Source organism: Hordeum vulgare, chromosome 6H (genome assembly GCF_904849725.1).
Source record: "Hordeum vulgare subsp. vulgare chromosome 6H, MorexV3_pseudomolecules_assembly, whole genome shotgun sequence".
Lineage (NCBI taxonomy): Eukaryota > Viridiplantae > Streptophyta > Magnoliopsida > Poales > Poaceae > Hordeum > Hordeum vulgare.
In genome coordinates, this window is record NC_058523.1 from 44,583,710 (window position 1) to 44,593,037 (window position 9,328).

Genomic DNA, 9,328 nt, shown 5'->3' on the forward strand with positions numbered 1-9,328 from the left:
CACCTAGAAATTCTTATCGAGAAGTTAAATTTGGTTTAAAAAAGAAAACAAATACTTGAAGGAAAAATTGAAAATAATTGAGGATAAGAATATGGAACTCGAGTTGCATGTCGCCGATGTCATCGATGATCGCAATATGAAGATCGATGCGATGCGGATGAAGATGGATGCAATGCGCTTGAAGATGGATGAAATGTGCTTGAAAATGGATGAAATGCGCTTGAAGATTAGGAATATTAGAAAATATGCCATTGATAAAGAGGTTTGGGATCATTATGTTGTTGGGTCAATTTTTACCTTAGTTGCGATTTTAATCGCATTTGTTGTTGCATTTAAATGTTTTACATAGTTGTATGTTGTTTTATTGTGATGATGAACTTGTATTAATTTGGTCATATGTTTGCAATGGTTTTTGATATACTTAATTTCATAATAGAGATGAACCGTCAATGGATGTACGGTGACCGACGCATTTCGGAGTACATTACGAACTGGGACTAATGCCCGAGTGAAATTTAAGTTCACATAAAATGGTATCCTCGACCGAGGTTAGCAACCTTATCCTTTTCATGTGTAATTGATACAAAAATATTGCATGTGTCAATGTACGGTGGTCATTTCACTATTCATGTATGATGCCAGATCGATGCACGGAAGCGATGGATGTACGGCGAACGATGCGGTTGCGGATTTATAAAAGGCCTGCATAAATTTACCGATCTGGCTGAGCCAAACAAAGTGGACAATTTTATGCCTTGTCCATGTGTTGTCTGTCGAAACGTGAAGGAGTACTCTAGCTCGAAAAACATTCATCTCCACTTGCTTCAGAGAGGTTTCATGCCCACATATTATTGTTGGACCATGCACGAAGAAAGAGGGGTTAGGACGGAAGACAATGAAGAAGAAGATGATGATGACAACTATCCTATGTTCACTGAAGAATACAATGATACTACAATGGAAGACAATGAAGGAGAAGGAGGTGAAGAATAACCGGCATCAGATGAGCATGCTTATGGTCTTGGTCGGGTCATTTCTGATGCAAAGAGAGAATGCGATATAGAAAAGGAGAAGCTGAAATTGGAGGCCATGCTAAAGGATCATAAAAAGTTGTTGTACCCAAATTGCAAAGATGACAGCACAAAGCTCGGTACCACACTGGAACTGTTGAAATGGAAGGCAGAAACTGGTTTATCTGATAAGGGATTTGAGAAGTTACTGAAAATATTGAAGCCGAAGCTTCCAAAGGGTAACAAGTTGCCCGAGACTACGTACGAAGAAAAGAAGGCTATCTGCCCTCTTGGATTATATGTGCAGAAGATACATGCATGCATTAATGACTGCATCCTGTACCGCGGTGAGAACTGTTGGAAATATACCCTAGAGGCAATAATAAATTAGTTATTATTATATTTCTTTGTTCATGATAATCGTTTATTATCCATGCTATAATTGTATTGATTGGAAACATAGTGCATGTGTGGATACATAGACAAAACACTGTCCCTAGTAAGCCTCTAGTTGACTAGCTCGTTGATCAAAGATGGTCAAGGTTTCCTGACCATAGGCAAGTGTTGTCACTTGATAACGGGATCACATCATTAGGAGAATCATGTGATGGACTAGACCCAAACTAATAGATGTAGCATGTTGATCGTGTAATTTTGTTGCTACTGTTTTCTGCGTGTCAAGTATTTGTTCCTATGACCATGAGATCATATAACTCACTGACACCGGAGGAATGCTTTGTGTGTATCAAACGTCGCAACGTAACTAGGTGACTATAAAGATGCTCTACAGGTATCTCCGAAGGTGTTCGTTGAGTTAGTATGGATCAAGACTGGGATTTGTCACTCCGTATGACGGAGAGGTATCTCGGGGCCCACTCGGTAATACAACATCACACACAAGCCTTGCAAGCAATGTGACTTAGTGTAAGTTACGGGATCTTGTATTACGGAACGATTAAAGAGACTTGCCAGTAAACGAGATTGAAATAGGTATGAGGATACTGACGATCGAATCTCAGGCAAGTAACATACCGAAGGACAAAGGGAATGACATACGGGATTATATGAATCCTTGGCACTGAGGTTCAAACGATAAGATCTTCGTAGAATATGTAGGATCCAATATGGGCATCTAGGTCCCGCTATTGGATATTGACCGAGGAGTCTCTCGGGTCATGTCTACATAGTTCTCGAACCCGCAGGGTCTGCACACTTAAGGTTCGACGTTGTTTTATGCGTATTTGAGTTATATGGTTGGTTACCGAATGTTGTTCGGAGTCCCGGATGAGATCACGGACGTCACGAGGGTTTCCGGAATGGTCCAGAAACGATGATTGATATATAGGATGACCTCATTTGGTTACCGTAAGGTTTTCGTGCATTACCGGAAAAGTTTCGGGCTCATCGGTAGTGTACTGGGAGTGCCGGAAGGGGTGCCGGGGACCATCAGGAGGGGTGTCACGCCCCAAGGGGTCTCATGGGCTATGGCAAGAGATAAACTAGCCCCTAGTGGGCTGGAATAAGTTCCTACTAAGGCCCATAAGGTTTGAGAAGGAATAAACACAAGGTGGAAAGAGTTTCCAAGTGCGTAGGTGGAATCCTACTCCAAGTAGGATTGGAGTAGGACTCCTCTACCTCCAATTTCGGCCAAACCTTTAGGTTTTGAGGCTGCCTCCTCCCCTCCCTCCCTCCTATATATAGTGGGGTTTTAGGGCTGATTTGAGACAATATACCTCCACGGCAGCCCGACCACATACCTCCACGGTTTTACCTCTAGATCGCGTTTCTACGGAGCTCGGGCGGAGCCCTGCTGAGATTAGATCACCACCAACCTCCGGAGCGCCGTCACGCTGCCGGAGAACTCATCTACCTCTCCGTCTCTCTTGCTCGGTCAAGAAGGCCGAGATCATCGTCGAGCTGTACGTGTGCTGAACGCGAAGGTGCCGTCCGTTGGGCACTGGATCGTGGGACGAATCGCGGGACGGTTCGTGGGACGGTTCGCGGGGCGGATCGAAGGACGTGAGGACGTTCCAGTACATCAACCGTGTTTCTTAACGCTTCTGCTGTGCGATCTACAAGGGTACGTAGATCGGAAATCCCCTCTCGTAGATGGACATCACCATGATAGGTCTTCGTGCGCGTAGGAAATTTTTTGTTTCGCATGCGACATTCCCCAAAAGTGGCATCATGAGCTAGGTTCATGCGTAGGTGTCTTCTCGAGTAGAACACAAAAGGTTTTGTGGGCGGTGATGTGCATTTTGCTGCCCCTTAGTCTTTTCTTGATTACGCGGTATTGTTGGATCGAAGCGGCTCGGACCGACATTACTCGTACGCTTACGAGAGACTGGTTTCATCGCTACGAGTAACTCCGTTGCTCAAAGATGACCGACGAGTGTCGGTTTCTCCAACTTTAGTTGAATCGGATTTGACAGAGGAGGTCCTTGGATGAGGTTAAATAGCAATTCATATATCTCCATTGTGGTGTTTGCGTAAGTAAGATGCGATCCTACTAGATACCCATGGTCACCACGTAAAACATGCAACAACAATTAGAGGACGTCTAACTTGTTTTTGCAGGGTATGCTTGTGATGTGATATGGCCAACGATGTGATGTGATATATTGGATGTATGAGATGATCATGTTGTAATAGTTAATATCAACTTGCACGTCGATGGTACAACAACCGGCAGGAGCCATAGGGTTGTCTTTAAACTAACGTTTGTGCTTGCAGATGCGTTTACTATATTGCTAGGACGTAGCTTTAGTAGTAATAGCATGAGTAGCACGACAACCCCGATGGCGACACGTTGATGGAGATCATGATGATGGAGATCATGGTGTGACGCTGGTGACAAAAGATCGTGTCGGTGCTTTGGTGATGGAGATCAAGAAGCACATGATGACGGCCATATCATGTCACTTATGAATGGCATGTGATGTTAATCCTTTATGCACCTTATCTTGCTTAGAACGACGGTAGCATTATGAGATGATCTCTCACTAAAATTTCAAGACGAAATTGTGTTCTCCCCGACTGTGCACCGTTGCGACAGTTCTTCGATTCGAGACACCACATGATGATCGGGTGTGATAGACTCAACGTTCACATACAACGGGTGCAAAACAGTTGCACACGCGGAACACTAGGGTTAAGCTTGACGAGCCTAGCATGTGCAGACATGGCCTCGGAACACATGAGACCGAAAGGTCGAGCATCAATCATATAGTTGATATGATTAGCATAGAGATGCTTACCACTGAAACTATTCTCGACTCACGTGATGATCGGCCTTGAGATAGTGGATTTGGATCATGTACCACTCAACTGACTAGAGAGATGTACTTTTTGAGTGGGAGTTCTTAAGTAATATGATTAATTGAACTAATTTTCATGAACATAGTCTCATGGTCTTTGCAAATTACGATGTAGCTTGCGCTATAGCTCTACTGTTTTTATATGTTCCTAGAGAAAATTTAGTTGAATGTTGATAGTAGCAAACTTTGTAGAAGATTTTCCTCATTGCTGCACAGAAGGCTCATGTCCTTAATGCACCACTCGGTGTGCTGCACCTCAAGCGTCGTCTGTGGATGCTCTGAACATCCGACATACACGTTTCTGATGACTACACGATAGTTCAGTGCAAAATACTTAATGGCTTAGAAGCAAGGCGCCAAAGACGTTTCAAACGTCACCGAACATAAGTGATGTTCTAAAAGAGATGAAATTGTGATTTCATGCTTGGGCCCTTGTTAAGAGGTACGAGACCTCCGACAAGATTCTTTGTCCACAAAGTAAAGGAGAAAAGCTCAATCGTTGAGCGTGTGCTCAAATTGTCTAAGTACGACAATCGCTTGAATCAAGTGGGAGTTGATCTTGCAGATGAGATAGTGATGGTTCTCCAAAGTCACTGCCACCAAGCTGTGAGAGCTTCGTGATGAACTATAACATATCAAGGATAGATACAATGATCCTTGAGCGATTCGCGATGTTTGACACTGCGAAAGTAGAAATCAAGAAGGAGCATCAATAGTTGATGGTTAGTAAAACCACTAAGTTTCAAGAAAGGCAAGGGCTAGAAGGGATACTTCATGAAACGGGAAAACAGTTGTTGCACTAATGAAGAGACCCAAGATTAAACCCAAACCCGAGACTAAGTGCTTCTGTAATGAGGGGAACAGTCACTGAGGCGGAGCAACTCTAGATACTTGGTAGATAAGAAGGCTAGCAAAAGTCGAAAGAAGTATATTTGATATACATGATGTTGAGGTGTACTTTACTAGTACTCCTAGTAGCACGAGGGTATTGGATACCGGTTTGGTTGCTAAGTGATTAGTAACACGAAATGATAGCTACGGCATAAACGGAGACTAGCTAAAGGCGAGGTGACGATACGTGTTGGAAGTGTTTCCATGGTTGATATGATCAAAACGTCGCACGCTCCCTCTACCATCGGGATTGGTGTTAAACCGAAATAATTGTTATTTGGTGCTTGCGTTAAGCATGAACATGATTGGATCGTGTTTATTGCAATTATTCATTTAAAAGAATAATGGTTACTCTATTTGCTTGAATAATCACCTTCAATGGTTTATTGAATCTCGATCGTAGTGTTACACATGTTCATGATATTGGTGCCAAAAGATACGAGGTAATGATGATAGTACCACTTACTTGTGGCACTATCGCTTGAGTCATGTTGGTGTAAATTGCATGAAGAGGCTCCATGATGATGGATCTTTATACTCACCTGATTTTGAATCACTAGTGACATGCAAATCATACCACATGAGCAAGGCCTTGTTTTCATTGTGATGAAACAAGATAGTAACTTGTTGGAAGTGATAGATTTTGATGTATGCAGTCCAATGGGTGCTGAGGCACGCAGTGGATATCATTATGTTCTTACTTCAATGACGATTTGAGTGGATACAAGAGTATTTACTTAATGAATCACAAGTCTGAAATATTGGAAAGTTCAATTCTGTTTTGGAGTGAAGTTCGTTGTAACAAGAGGATAAACTGCCTACGATATGATCATAGAAATGAATATCTGAGTTACAAGTTTCGGTACGCAGTTAAGACAATGTGGAAATTGTTTCGCAGTTCATGCCACCTGGAACATCATAGTGTGATGATGTGTCTGAACGTCATAGCCACGCACTATTTGGTATGGTGCATGCTATGATGTCTCTTATCGAATTACCACTATCGTTTATGGGTTATGCATTAGAGACAACCGCATTCACTTTAAATAGGGCACCGCGTATTTCCGTTGAGAAGACACAGTATAGACTGAGGTTTAGAGAAATCTAAACTGTCGTTTCTTGAAAGTTTGGGGCTTCGACACTTGTGTGAAAAAGGTTTCAGTCGAATAAGCTCAAACCCAAAGCGGATAAATGCATCTTCATAGGATATCCAAAACACTTGGGTACATCTCCTATCTCAGATCCGAAAGCAAAGTGTTTGTTTCTAGAAATGGATCCTTTCTCGAGGATAGGTTTCTCTCGAAAGAATTGAGTGGGAGGGTGGTAGAACTTAATGAGGTTATTGAACCATCACTTCAACCAGTGTGTAGCAGGGCGCAGGAAGTTGTTCCTGTGGCGCCTACACCAATTGAAGTGAAAGCTGATGATGGTGATCATCGAGCATCGGATCAAGTTACTACAATCCTCGTAGGTTGACAAGGTCGCGTACTACTGTAGAGTGGTACGGTAACCCTGTCTTGGAGGTCATGTTGTTGAGCAACAGTGAACCTACGAGTTGTGGAGAAACCAATGGTGGGCCCGGATTCCGACAAATGGCTGGAAGCCATGAAATCCGAGAGAGGATCCATGTATGAAAACAAAGTGTAGACTTTAGAAGAACTACTTGATGGTCATAGGACTATTGAATAAAGATGGATCTTTAAAAGAAAGACAGACGATGATGGTGATAAGTCACTATTAAGAAAAGCTTGACTTGTCGCAAAGATGTTTCCGACAAGATCAAACAGTTGACTATGATGAGACTTTCTCACACGTAACGATGCTGAAAGTCTGTTAGAATTATGTTAGTAGTTGATGCATTATTTATGAAATATTGCACATAGGATGTCAAAACATTGTTTCCTCGACGGTTTCCTTGAGCAAACATTGTATGTGATACAACCAGGAGGTTTTGTCGATCCTAAAGATACTAGCAAGTATGCAAGCTCCAGCGATCCTTCAATGGACTAGTGCAAGCATCTTGGAGTTGGAATATACACTTTGATGAGATGATCAAAGATTTTGGGTTTGTACAAGGTTTATGAGAAACTTGTATTTCCAAAGAAGTGAGTGGGAGCACTATAGAATTTCTGATAAGTATATGTGGTTGACATATTGTGGATCAGAAGTAATGTAGAATTTTTGTAAAGCATACAAGGTTGTTTGAAAGGAGTTTTCAAAGGAGTACCTGGATTGCGCTACTTGAATGTTGAGCATCAAAGATCTATGGAGATAGATCGAAAGCGCTTGATAGAAGTTTCAATAAGATGCATGCCTTGACAAGTTTTTGAAGGAGTTCAAAATAGATCAGCAAAGAAGGAGTTCTTGGTTGCGTTGTAAGGTGTGAATTTGAGTAAGACTCAAAACCCGACCCCAGCAGAATAAAGAGAATATACGAAGGTCGTCTTCTATGCCTTGGCCGTAGAATCTGAAGTATGCCATGTTGGGTACCGCACCTGATGTGTGCCTTGACTCAAAGTCTGTTGAGAGGTACAGAGAGTGATCCATGATTGAATCACTAGCAGCGGTCAAAATGTATCCTTAGTAACTGATGGACTAAGGAATTTTTCTTGATTAGAGAGTTGGTTAAAGAGTTCGTCGTAAAGGGTTACGTCGATGCAAGCTTTGACACTAATCCGAATAACTATGAGTAGTGAAACGGATTCGTATAGTAGAGTAGATATTTGGAGTATTTCCGAATAGCACATAGTAACAGCATCTATAAGATGACATAAAGATTTGTAAAGAACACACGGATCTAAAAGTTTCAGAACCGTTGACTAAAACCTCTCTCACGAGCAAGACGTGATCAGACCCCATAACTATATGGGTGTTGGATTCGTTGGAATCACATGGTGATGTGAACTAGATTATTGACTCTAGTGCAAGTGGGAGACTGTTGGAAATATACCCTAGAGGCAATAATAAATTAGTTATTATTATATTTCTTTGTTCATGATAATCGTTTATTAGCCATGCTATAATTGTATTGATTGGAAACACAGTGCATGTGTGGATACATAGACAAAACACTGTCCCTAGTAAGCCTCTAGTTGACTAGCTCGTTGATCAAAGATGGTCAAGGTTTCCTGACCATAGGCAAGTGTTGTCACTTGATAACGGGATCACATCATTAGGAGAATCATGTGATGGACTAGACCCAAACTAATAGACGTAGCATGTTGATCGTGTCATTTTGTTGCTACTGTTTTCTGCGTGTCAAGTATTTGTTCCTATGACCATGAGATCATATAACTCACTGACACCGGAGGAATGCTTTGTGTGTATCAAACGTCGCAACGTAACTGGGTGACTATAAAGATGCTCTACAGGTATCTCCGAAGGTGTTCGTTGAGTTAGTATGGATCAAGACTGGGATTTGTCACTCCGTATGACGGAGAGATATCTCGGGGCCCACTCGGTAATACAACATCACACACAAGCCTTGCAAGCAATGTGACTTAGTGTAAGTTACGGGATCTTGTATTACGGAACGAGTAGAGAGACTTGCCGGTAAACGAGATTGAAATAGGTATGCGGATACTGACGATCGAATCTCAGGTAAGTAACATACCGAAGGACAAAGGGAATGACATACGGGATTATATGAATCCTTGGCACTGAGGTTCAAACGATAAGATCTTCGTAGAATATGTAGGATCCAATATGGGCATCCAGGTCCCGCTATTGCATATTGACCGAAGAGTCTCTCGGGTCATGTCTACATAGTTTTCGAACCCGCAGGGTCTGCACACTTAAGGTTCGACGTTGTTTTATGCGTATTTGAGTTATATGGTGGGTTACGGAATGTTGTTCGGAGTCCTGGATGAGATTACGGACGTCACGAGGGTTTCCGGAATGTTCCGGAAACGAAGATTGATATATAGGATGACCTCATTTGGCTACCGGAAGGTTTTCATGCATTACCGGAAAAGTTTCGGGCTCATCGGTAGTGTACTGGGAGTGCCGGGAGGGGTGCCGGGGACCATCAGGAGGGGTGTCACGCCCCAAGGGGTCTAATGGGCTATGGGAAGAGATAAACCAGCCCCTAGTGGGCTGGAATAAGTTCCC